Source organism: Lathyrus oleraceus, chromosome 2 (genome assembly GCF_024323335.1).
Source record: "Lathyrus oleraceus cultivar Zhongwan6 chromosome 2, CAAS_Psat_ZW6_1.0, whole genome shotgun sequence".
NCBI lineage: Eukaryota > Viridiplantae > Streptophyta > Magnoliopsida > Fabales > Fabaceae > Lathyrus > Lathyrus oleraceus.
The window spans coordinates 62,279,831-62,292,758 of record NC_066580.1 but is presented as its reverse complement, the minus strand read 5'-3'; the positions used below and the strand labels follow the sequence as shown (position 1 = coordinate 62,292,758).

General features: G+C 32.8%; 2 long non-coding RNA genes across 5 annotated transcripts in view; one reads left to right on the top strand and one right to left on the bottom strand.

Annotated features, from left to right (window-relative positions):
* Positions 1-10,476: 10,476 nt before the first annotated feature.
* On the bottom strand, positions 10,477-11,395 carry LOC127118094 (uncharacterized). Its single transcript, XR_007802095.1, has 2 exons — positions 11,263-11,395; positions 10,477-11,134 (listed from the first exon to the last, which is right to left on the bottom strand). It is a non-coding gene; the product is annotated as an uncharacterized LOC127118094 (long non-coding RNA).
* LOC127118093 (uncharacterized) overlaps positions 11,130-12,928 on the top strand; it is a 6,532-nt gene continuing 4,733 nt past the window's right edge. For 2 of the 4 annotated variants that reach the window (XR_007802091.1, XR_007802092.1), the window contains exon 1: positions 11,130-11,383. This is a non-coding gene — a long non-coding RNA (uncharacterized LOC127118093). The remainder of the gene's footprint in view (positions 11,384-12,928) is intronic. The other 2 variants (XR_007802094.1, XR_007802093.1) reach the window with 1 other exon arrangement.

The following is a 12,928-nucleotide window of genomic DNA, read 5'->3' as shown; positions in this document are numbered from 1 at the left end:
TATCTCACTTTCAAATACTTAATGATTTTTCGATAATATATATTATTAAGGTAATTCATAAATCATATGAATAACCTAAACAAAAATAGTGTATCCAACTGAATGTATCTTTTTCTACCAAGGTTTTGCACTTGCATAGGCCCCCATGAGGTGCATATGAAGCAACTCGGGAACTTTTGAGGTAGTCAAATGCTAAAGCTTCTTGTGGGATATCTTGGTCTGATTACATATTTTGCAATCTCCATAGATTTTGCCTTCTTTAATTTTCAGCTTTGGAAAACCCCTGATGGCTTCTTCAAATATGATCTTCTTCATGCTCTTAAGGTTGAGATGACCAGGTTTATGGTTCCAAAACTTAGTTTCATCAGCCTTGGACATCAAACAAGATGAGGGTTGCATTATCCACATAGAGAAATTGTCCTTGGACCTGGAACCCTTCATTATCAGTTCTTACTCCTTGCTGGTGACAATACACTGAGACTTGTTGAATTTCACATTAAGACCTTAATCACATAGTTGACTGATGTTGATCAAGTTTGCAGTCAGACCATCTACCAGCAGCACATCCTCAAGGCAAGGAAACCTGGACTAACCAGTTTACATATTCCCTTGATTCTTCCTTTAACTTCATCACCAAAAGTGGCATAGCTATTTGAGTAGAGTTTCAACTTTTCAAAATATGTCTTTTCTCCAGTCATGTGCTTGGAACATCAACTATTAAAATACTAATCTTCTCTTGAGGAAACTCTAAAGGATGTGTGAGCTATAATACAAGTGACAGTTTCTTTGAGTTTCCACTTCTTCTTTGCTTGAGTTTTCTTCCATTTCTTTCCTTTGGGCCTTGTTTGAATATAAGACTGAGGATATCCATACAATCTATAGCAAAAGGGTCTTATATGGTCATATCTTTCACAATGGTGATACCTCCAAGAGGATTTCTTATTTCCTTTATTATGAGGGTAAACATGTTGAACAGAATGATGGGACATTTGACCCTTCATCAGAAACTCAGTTTTCTTTTTAGGATCAACAAACTTCTTAGTGAAAATTTTAATCTTTTTGTTCATGGAACTGTAGTCAAACCCAATAGTCTTCTTCTCCCAAATTTCCAAGATCTCACATAACATATCAAAACCACTGTTAAACATATGTATATATTTTTCATATTGTCAAGTTTGGACTTTTACAATGTGACTTCCTCTTCAAGACCTTCAATGGTTGAGCCAAGCTTTTCCTTTCTCGAAAAGTAGAGAAATTATAGTCTTCTTTTCTTTCTCCTCTCTCAAGCAGGATTCCTTCCACTGAGTGAGAAAAAGTTTATATGTCTCAGCAAGTTCTTCTACTGAGATATCATCATCACGAGAATCACGACAACATTCATATTTCCTAATGAAAGTCACCACCTTGTTAGCTATTTCTCCTTCACTTTCATCATCAGAATCCGACCAAGTAATAGACAATCCCTTTTTTTATTTCTTTAGAAAAGTAGGAAATTCAGATTTAAAGTGACCAAACTCTTCACATTCATAACATTGTTCTCCCTTTCCTCTATTAGGTTTGTCTTCATCTCTGTTCTTGCGATGGGAGCTGATGTCAGACACCTTATCTGGGACATTTTCCTCCATTTTCTGTTAAGTTTCTTCAAGTATTCCTTAAACTTTCTACCATGAAGTGCTATAGCATCTGATAAATTTTGTTCAGCTTGATATTTACCCTCTTCAATGTTGATATAAAGGAAATACTTTTGTTTTTCTTCTCATATCTATAACTTATAGCAATCTCAAAGGCTTATAAAGAACCTATGAGTTCATCACCCTTCATGCTACTTAAGTCCTAGGCTTTTTAAATAGTTGCAACCTTCATGTCAAACTTCCTACGTAAAGATATTAAGATGTTTCTAACTAGCTTATCTTCAGACATCTTCTTTCATAAGGAAAATTAAGTGTTGGAAATGTCACGAAGTCGGATGTTAAAATTATATATGGATTCATTATCCATCATTTTTATATTTTCAAACTTAGTTATGAGGAGCTACAACCTTGACATACGCACTTTGGATGTGCCTTTATAAGCAACATTGAGAATCTCCTAAGCTTCTTTAGCTTCAGTAAAAGTGTTGATTAGTCTAAACATGTTTTTGTCAGCACCATTGAATATAACATTTATTGTTGTTTCCAATAACTTCATCATCTTTATCTTTGGACCAATAAACTTCAGGCATTAAGCTTGTTGTAAAAACTTAAGAAGTGATCACAGGGTGTTTCCAACCTTTAACCACAACCTTCAAAGTTTTGTAGTCTATGGATTCAAGAAAGAAAACCACCATAGCTTTACAATAATCATAGTTGGTTCAATCCAAAATAGGTGGTCAATTGACTGAACCTCCATCCTTATTGTTTTCCATTTGAACAAAAAATATCTTCCTTGCAGCTTACCCAAATAGAACAGGATGTTGCACTGATGTCAATTGAAATTATGTTCCTTAGGAGACAAATGTTGGACATGATGTTAGAGACAGTGTATACTACCATGTTATGATAGTTTAAATTATACAAAATGAAAAATTAGAATAGCAATAAAGAACACAATAGATTTGGTAACCTAGTTCAGTGAAACTACACCTATGTCTGGAGGGCACTCTACCCAATAAAGGAAATTCACTATTTTGAATTAGTACAATTATTCTTACATGAACAATAATCACATGTTGTTAAATTCCTCTTCCTAATCCTAATGACTGTCTATTTTGGACTCCCCTAAATAATAGAACCCCTCTCACTTTCTCTCGATCATTAATCCCAAGTGATTAATTAAATACAACAAATTATTGATGTTGAATTAAAACTTAACAAAACAAATCAAACTATATGCTTTACGAAATGAAATAAAGCGCTAGAGTGCTACAAAAAGTCAACAAAAGCAAAGACTCAAAAGATAAACCATAATACAAGGAATCTTCAAAACTTATACCCCTTAACTCGTGAGGTTTGAGTCTCCTTGAATAACAATCCACTTTTGGGATTTTCTAATGGACGGTAGCAGCCCTGATTTCGTTCAAAAAATATAGGAGACTTTGTTTTGATTTGTTTCTTAAGAACCTCCAAAAAGATTTGATTTGATTCAAATTTAAATCTCCATTTAAATTAATTTGACCACATCTAAACTAATCAACCAAATCCACATAAATGCGTTACTAAATTATACATTACTACAAATAATACTTTTTATGACAAAGTTTTCACCCAGACGTATCTATAACCGAGGTATATATCTCTACAACGTCATTTTTTTTTATAAATATAAACAACCTATACCCTCGGTTATTACCAAAACTGAGGGAATATAAATATGAGGAAGTTCACTTTAAGTTCTGTAATAACCCAAAATTTACCCTTCATTTTTTCCTGGAAGCATGGGATTTTGTTTCATATTTCATTGGCATCATACTAGGTCATACTCATTGCATACTGCATCAGTAATTGGGGAATCAGGTTTTGATTGATCACTCTTTAACAGAGGGAGCCCACACAAAGCAATATTGAGAATTGGACTTCGTTCTCTAAATATACAAGTCTCAAGGGTCTCAGGGGGGTCCAGGTATCTTATTATGGTCCTCAGTTCATCAGTGAAGGATTCAAAGCTATCAGAGTGTTCATCTAGATTTAATCAGAAATTAGGGTTTCATGGCTACCCGCAACAGGAAATTTTTGGTTGGAAGTAGAGGGGCTCATCCATGTCATGATTGAAGAGGCATCTTGGCCTAGAAAGATTCACAATTATCTCAGAAAGATCCATTGGCAATCAGTGCAATCAGTTCCTGATCGTTTTGCCCTAAAACTAGGGTTTGGTATAAAATCGGTTTATTTTTGATTATTTGGGTGAAACTCTTTTCCATGGACCTCCATATGTCCACAAGGGTCTACATACAAAAAATCAGCTCTTTATTTGAGCTAGAAGTGCTTCAATTGATCAATGGAATCGGGAATAAGACAGTTTGGGAAAAGTCAATTGTGGGGCCAGAAAAGTCAACTCCTGACATTTTGAGAGTGGAATCTCAAAATCCATGCCTAGGGGATCCTAAATGTGAAATTTGATCAAGGTTGGATCATGGATTCATCGTTTGATCAGGAATTGGAAAAGTTACTTAATTTGGAAATGGTTGACTTTCCATTTAGGGCAAGTTTTTATGATCGTTGCACTCACTTTAACCCCATTTTGCATCAAGATAAAAGCTCCATTTGAAACATTTTCCAACATTAAAGTTGTTCCTCTTGTTCCAAGCTTTCTAGAGATATAAAGTTTTCTTCATTTGGATTAGAATTGAGAAAGTTATGCTTAGTCAAAGTGAGACATTTGTTTAGGACACTTAGAAAAATTTCCAAGTCCAAAATCTTCAAAATTTGTCAAGACTTCTTGGCCAGTTTTCTTGCACTTCAAGGCATTATTTGAAAATACTTTCTTCATAATAATTGTACCTTGCCATGTCCTCTTTCACATAATTTTTGAATCATCTCATTTGGATCCATGGTTTGAGAGATACATTCATTTAAAGTGGGCACCATGACTTGATTTTCTAGGCAGATTTTGGGCCTGGCTGGCCCAATCAGATTTTCTAAGCATGCTGCACAAATCAGTCACGTTTTTACCTATTTTGCCCATGCATTGGACATCCATTCACTTATGTTTGGCCCAAAATAACAATATTTTACACCTCACTTTACACTTTTATTCTTCTGGATAAATCACTTATTAAAAAGCGCATGAGAACACCTAATCCACCCTATTTAAGAAGCTGAAACCCTAACCCTAGGGAAGCATTGGAATTTCGTTGCAAGGAGGAAAAGCTTCATCACATATCAGATTCCATTCCACTTCTATTGTCCATTAGGTAATCATCTCTTCCATGGCTATGTTTTGATATATCTACGCTTGCTTACCATGTTCATCACCATTAATCCTTCCATTTTCGTATTTCTTTTTCTTATTTAAAATATTTTCTTCGTCCATAAAATTACCCAAAAATATTTTTCACTTTTCTTAACGTTTTATTTAATTTTATATAATTTTTTAATATTAATATTTTACTTTAATTATTTATTCTAACTGGTCCATGTTAACACACTTTTTTTATTGATTTTATTTTTATGACTTAAGATTATTGTTAACATTTGATTTTTGGGATGAAGGTTGACCACGGACTCATAGTCAACGTGACCTTTTCTTGGAATTTTATTTCATGTTTTCAATTTATTTTGGATTTATTTTTGACCTAATTTGGTTGGTTGACTTTTAATTTGACTTCTGTTTTATTTTAATTAATTCACGTGGCAATTTTCATTATTTTTAAAATATTTTTGGGGAATGATGATGTCCTGAACCCACCTTATTTAGTGTAATTTTTCATAATTTTCTTGATTAATTTACTATTTATTCTTGATTTATTTCTAACCTAGTCTCATTAATTGACTTTTGGTTTGACCTCGGTTTTATTTTAACTAATTTATGTACCAATTTTCGTTATTTTTAAAATCTTTTTAGGGGATGATGATGTCTTGAGCCCACCTTATTTAGTTTAATTTTTCATAATTTTATTGATTAATTTGCTATTTATTTGTTATTTTTTAAGTTGACTTGAATTTTCAGTTGACTTCTTTATGATCGATGTTTGACTTAGGGATTGCTTATGGCAATTGAAGAGATCTTTTGATCCTCCCTTGTTCATATCATATGCCATGTATTGGAGGCCTTTTACCTTGATTTTATTTGGTCCTTACCTCATTTCCTGATTAAATTATTCAGTGGACCCTTCGTGTGCATATTTTCATCTGTTTGATTCATCTGTTATCTTTTATACTTGTTTCTCTCATTCATGATTTCTATTGCTTGATTATTTAACATGTTCATACTCCCATGCATTGTTTAAATGTTCCATTATTTGATAATATATTGTTTATTTATCCGATCTGATTGAGAATTGTTGCCTACTTGTATGATGTATGAGGCATATATTCTTATTGTTTGTTTGCCATGAACAATCCCCATTCATAACAAATGTACCCCTCTCCCATAAAGTGTATAATATTTATTTCTTTATTTCTTTAGTCACCTGTTAATACAAGAATTAAAACAAACATCCGATAACCATTTCAAAATAAGATCAAAAGCTCAATCCAACGTCGAGTAATCATTTTCAAAACTTAACAGAACCAGCACGCATTCATCCAGCCTCTTGTAAGTCGATTGCCTCAGGCATCGCCATCTACCTGTAAGTCGATTGCCTCCGGCATCGCCATCTACCCTTATTCATAACCCCTCTCCGCGCTCCATCCGTCTACTCTTGTTCCGTTTAGGTAGCACCCATTAGGTAGAACCCTTTGTATGATAACATAGGTAGAATTCCCTTATTCTTTACATGCTAACATTAGGTAAATGTTCCCCTTTGTAAATCCTAACACATAGGTCCATATTGCATGACAACTCTAGAGCATAACTTCCCCACTTTTAGACCTTCCGTGCGTCTCCGATCTTGTGGCATGTCAGTCCGTTCTATTGCAAAGAGGTAACTGCCTAAGACTCGATTTAGCGAGTTGCGACACCTACTGCTAGGACGTTGAACACACTGCCCACCCTCCTTTGACACAGCTGGTGTCCTCTTCTGTAAGTCCATGTTCAGATGACAATCCTTAACCCCTAGTTAGCCGAACTACATTTTGCTCTGATTCTCATTCCAGATGAGATACGGAGGCATAAGACGCGACGTCTTATCGAGCAAGCTTCTCTTTAACCCATAGGTAGCCGAGCTACGAAGACTCTGATTCTCATACTCAGATGAGATACGTAGGTAGTGGATGCGACATCCTTGCGAGTCATTTTCTTTTAACCTTCCTTTTTAATAAATAGTACTTTAGATATACCTACACCCTTTAGACTAGAACAACACTTATGAAAAGGGCTCCCTAGGAGTACCTAGGATGTTTTGGGTGCTTAAAACCTTCCCATTGCATAATCAACCCCCTTACCCAGATCTCTGACATTTTTACTAGTTTTTGATACGATAAAACTTTTAGGTTTTTGTTCGCTTTCTAACCATTCCTTTGGATAAATAGAAGTGCGGTGGCGACTCGACTTGTATGGTTTATCTTGGATTTAGTCAATATCTCTAATGGTAACGAATACCCCTCTACAAGTTCCAGTTACTGCAATTTATGTTTTATTTTTATTTTTAATTGGTTTAGGGTCACATGATGCATTTCCCTTTATTCCATTTCCCCTTTTTTATTTATTTTTAGTTTTTTATTTGTATTAAACCCGTTTATAATGGCCAACCGAGGGTTTTTTTATATATTATTTTTAATTATTAATTAATATATTATCTTGGTTGTTACCAAAACCGAGGGAATTGAAATACCAGGGAAGTTTCCTTTTTTATGTTTTTTTTTACTTGTATTACTCTCGGTTGTTACTAAAATCTGATGATATAATTAATTTAAATGAATATTCAGAATATGGCGCTATATGAGGATTATATATATATATATATATATATATATATATATATATATATATATATATATATATATATATATATATATATATATATATATATATATATATATATATATATATATATATTTCCTCGATTTTTCCTAAAAACCGATGTGATAAATCTTTTGCATGAATATTTCAGAAAAATAGACTCTAACTTTTCATTTACCTATCAACTTCATTATTATTCTCTTCAAAAAAAACCTAGGTGATTTTCATCAAAACACGTCCAACATCAACTCGAATATCATCTCTTTTCAACGTCAACTCTTCCAACATCAACTCGAACATTATCTCTTTTCAAACCTGTCAAAGCTTCATCATCACATTTGGCGTACGTAACTCACCACTGAAATGTCCATCTTTCATAGAAATGTTGTTTGAAATATAGTTACCACAAAAATGTTATTTGAAAGGTAATACGACTAAAATGTTCATAGAGCTCAAACCATTACCATATATGTTTCCTTGTAACTTGTATTCCGATTGTGGTTTAGTTGAGAAATTTCTTCTTTACGAGTATTTATATACCATATATGTAAGATGTTTTAGTTGTTGTAGTTCGATTGTGATTTGATTTTTATAGTCATTTGAAAGAATCACTACCATAAAAACCAATGTAAATCTTAGTAAAAACACTTTTCATGAACTTAAGTGTATAAAGTTAAAGCCTGCATGATTAGCATGAGATAATGTAATTGAGAGGAAAAATGTTAGAAAAATATGTGTTTGATGAAAGACATGGTTATTATTATTATTGTGTGTGTCCTATTGAATTGGATATAAATATGTGTTTGATATATATATATATATATATATATATATATATATATATATATATATATATATATATAAAACAAATCACCTAATGTTGTGTTCTTGGCCCACATGTGATGCAATGTGTTTTAGGTTTGATAGTGGTTTTGGTTTCTATTGTTGTATGTTTCTATTGTTGTACGTTTCTATTCTTCGTTTATATTGTTGTTGTTTTTATGTTCTAGTTAAACACAAAAGACAAATGTGAAATATTTAGTTTGGTTGTGATTTCTAAATGTGAATTCTTTTCACAACACCAAAGACAAAATGTTTCACAACAATTCCTTTCATGATATTTTAAGTATTATAATGTGAATTGCAGTTGATATATATGTTGCTATTTTTCCTAATTTACACAAACATGGGTGATTCGACAGGTACATCTAATACAACTTCTGATGCAACATCTTTTAATACAAAATGTAAAAGAAAATCTAGAGGTTCCATGATGTATAGCAAGGTTAAAAAAGCCCACGAAAATAGTGTTCGCTCTCTGGTTAATTTTGATCTGAAAACCGAAAAGGCTTTTAGTGAAGATGCTAATGATTTTAAGGGTTACATGAAATTACTAGTTAGAAGCAAAGTGAGTATTTTGATAGATAAATGGCGTAAGGTTAATGGTGATTTGAAAGATAGCATATGGACCGATATTACGGTATTTATTATGATTTTTTCGATTTGTTTACAAGTATATATGACCATTTATTTTTATTTTTTGATTTACTAATAATATCAACTCTATTGTGTAAACATATGAAGTGATTATTAATCTATAGAATGATATGTTAAAAATGAAATGGATTGGATATGTTGGGGAGTGTTGGAGGGGCATTAAGATACAACTCACAAATGAATATATTAAACATCCAAAAGATAATGTAGTGACTCCATACATTAAGTATTCATTTATTGATAAGAAAGTTTGGGAGGAATTTGTAAAGTCTCTCACCTCTCATAAATTTTTGGCAAAGAGCCATAAAGGAAATAAAATAGAGCAAGAAATATCTATCCATATAGATTGTCTCATGGAGGATATGATAAACTTGAACAAAAAATGATTAATGAAAAAAGAAAAGAAAAAAAGGAACTAGAGTTGGGAGATCCTTCTAGAAGCCTTGAATAGAGTCCATCTCCATCATCACACCATAAGAAATGGCAGAGGGCATGTCAAATACCAGAGTGCTCGTTCACATCAAAGGTTACACGCGATGTGACTCAAAAAGTTGTAAGGAAATACTTTTTTCAAAGTTATTAATTTTTTTAGTTAATTCTAATTGAATTAATTTAATGTGTAGTTGGATATACTGGTTGAACAAGTCAAAGTTGGTGCCTTTGTTCCATAATACTATCATGAAATATTGGTAGAAGCGATTGGAACCGAGGAGCATGTTGGGCGTGTGTGTGGTCTTGGAAGAGGCGTCGGCTTGAAGATACATTTTGGACCATCGCAACCATTTAAAAATGTAAATTTTAGGAGATAAATTGAAGAGATAGTAGCTGAAAAGATAAAGGAGATATTATAATAAGAGCGGGAGAAGTGGAATCAGAAAGGAGGAGCAGGAAGAGCCAAAGAGGATGTTGCAGGAGGTGCGAGGGAAGATGTTGGAGGAGTTGTGTAAGGAGAGAGAGAGGATTGTTGTATCCTAAAAAAATTCCATGATTTTTTTCATTAACTTATTATTTTAAGTGTTCTTTTTCATTATGATATTTGTGTTAAGATCTCTGATGTCAATACAATTTGCAAGATAATTGTCCTTTGTGTCATTTCTCATTTTTAAATCAATAAAAGTCAATTACCCCATAAAAATTAAATGATTGGATTAAAATTAAGTTTGTTATAATTGTCATCCATCCATTCATTTCATTTATCACATGCATTTTATAAAATTGGAATTAAAAAGTCGATATGAATATATACGGGGTCTGGTGTACAAAGAAAAAAGTTTTTCTCTTAAAGGTCATTCAAATTTATTCATCATCAAAATTCTAAATCCAAATCCATTTTCAAGTGGCATTCCATTCATACATACATCAAATGTATCATTTACACAGTTACACTCAAAATTCAAATTAAAAGTCAAATACAAAAATTGAATCTTCCACTTAAGACACAAGTACAAAATATTACATTTTATTGATTGTCACATACATAATACATTACATCATACCATTCGTCACATACGTACACCAAAAGTCAAATAAAAGTCAATGAAACATTTCATTCCATCATGTACATATATCACTATTACACATGAATTTTACAACAAATTAATTCACATGGTTTAGACTAGGGAATCCCACCTTCACATGCTCATAATGATCTCTCTTTCATCGCCTTCACACATTCACACAAATTTACAACAAACTCACACGAATTTCTCCTCACTCCTCACACTATTCTTATCCAAATCCCACATAATCCTCTCTCTCTCTCTCTCATATATAGACACACAAATCCGTCATCCTAATCCACACACATTTGCAACAGACTTCAAATGATTTTTTCTCAATTCTCACCAAAAATCTCACACACTGTACATACTCCACGCACTTGAAGTTCTAACAAAATCTTGCACTATAAAGCCTAAGAGATAATACATAATTTACAACCACAAATTTTACCAAAATAAGAAAAGAGAACTGAAAACAAAGCTTCTTTATGATGAAGAAACTTTGAGTAACCGAGTCACATCCATCTGCGATTTCCACCACCATTGAAGCGTTTCTTCACTGCTTCAGGTCACCACCCCTTTACTTCTACATTTTCCTTGAGCTGGACCTCCAAATAAAAAACAGAAAGTTCACGAGTCAACCATAGTGTTAATTGATTTGAGAAGAAGAAGGAATAGAAGTAGAAAACAGAAGCAGAAAAAAGCAAAAAGGATTGAAAAACGAATTTACTATGAAATTTGGAGCCGTTTGAGAAATTTGCAGGTTGCCAGAATTTGGGAATACCTTGCAGGAAAACACATCCCTCACCAGAATGTTCACCGGATTCTGGAAAATCCAAAATCCCGATTAGGTACTCTTCTTCACTTTTTTTTTTGCATTCTCTTGTCCGATATGTGCTCATGTGTTTGTTTTTACATTATCCCTTTGATTTCTTGCTTTAATTTTCTTCAATTCACACAAACCAAACAAATTTTGGTTTATAAGGTTTTTGCATTCTTTATTTTCCAGATTGATGAGTTTATGTTCATAATGAAGTTTGTTCTAATTGATTAATGTTAGGATGTTGTTAGCTTGAAAAATCGAGTTATAACCTGGGTGCTTAAAAGATTTATGGGTTGAGTGTTCTTCGTGAACATGAAGAACACGAGGTGAGAAAGCGGAGAGAGAATTAGAGGTAAGAAAGAGAAAAATAGTTGCAAATGAGGAGAGATCTATTGGATCCCCTATTTTGACCTACTATTGTTTTTTCTCTAATGCCCCCTGACCAAATCAGAGCCTATTGATCAATCTCAAGGATACTCGTGTATAGGAGTCCCTATAGTAACACTGCAATTTGGGACCTAAAATCTTGATTCTTTGGTCTAAAATGCTCCCCTTTATTTGATCTTTCTTTTGATCAAAGTCGTCTGATCTTCGTCAGACGACCACACACGTTCCTGGCCTTTTTTCCTTTTGATTTGCTTTCGGGCCTCAACTTTAGGATTTATCCTTATATTAAGCCACACACCCCCATTATTTTTCATACCCTTGACTTTTGCTTTTTATTTTATTAAGTTGTTGGGCCTTAAGGTCAAGTGCTTTTTCTTTTTCTAAACCTCATTGCATGTGTGCACCACTTTTGTTGTTTTTTGAATTTTATTTTATTTTAGTATGTTTGTTCTTTTGATAAATGTATTAATATCTGTTTTAATAAACTAATTAGTTAATGCTATCAAAATAAATGAATAAAATCAATATTTTATTTTTATCAAAATCATATATATATATATTCAAACTAGATCAAACTTGTCTTCATAATAAAGTCACACTTATTTACAATCAAACCCAAACCATTTTTCACTAATAAAAATTCAAGCATTTTCACATTTAAACCAAAATCATTTTCTCAATCAAAATCGGATGAAAAAGGATTAGTTGGACGTAATATCCATCACTTTCCCCTAAGTATTTGGATACAAGCCGTATCGCTTGCCTTTCGAATATTTATCATTCTCTCAAATCTTTGTCACAATAAAATCGGATGAAAAATGATTAGTTAGACGTAATATCCATCCTTTTCCCTGAGTATTTAGATACTAGACGTATAGCTTGCATTTTGAATACTCGTTATCATTTTAAAACCTAATAACGCAATCGAGTTCAACATGTTCCTTATCAGATGAAAAAGGATTAGTTGGACGTAATATCCATCCTTTTCCCTGAGTATTCAGACACCTTCCATATAACTTGCCTTTTGAGTACTCGTAATCTTCGAGAGACTCTGATTAAATTCTTATCAAATCTTTTTCACAACTAAATCTAATGAAAAAAGATTAGTTGGAAGTAATATCCATCCTCTTCTTAGAGTATTTGGATACTAGCCGTATATCTTGCCTTTCGAATAATCATCTTCCAC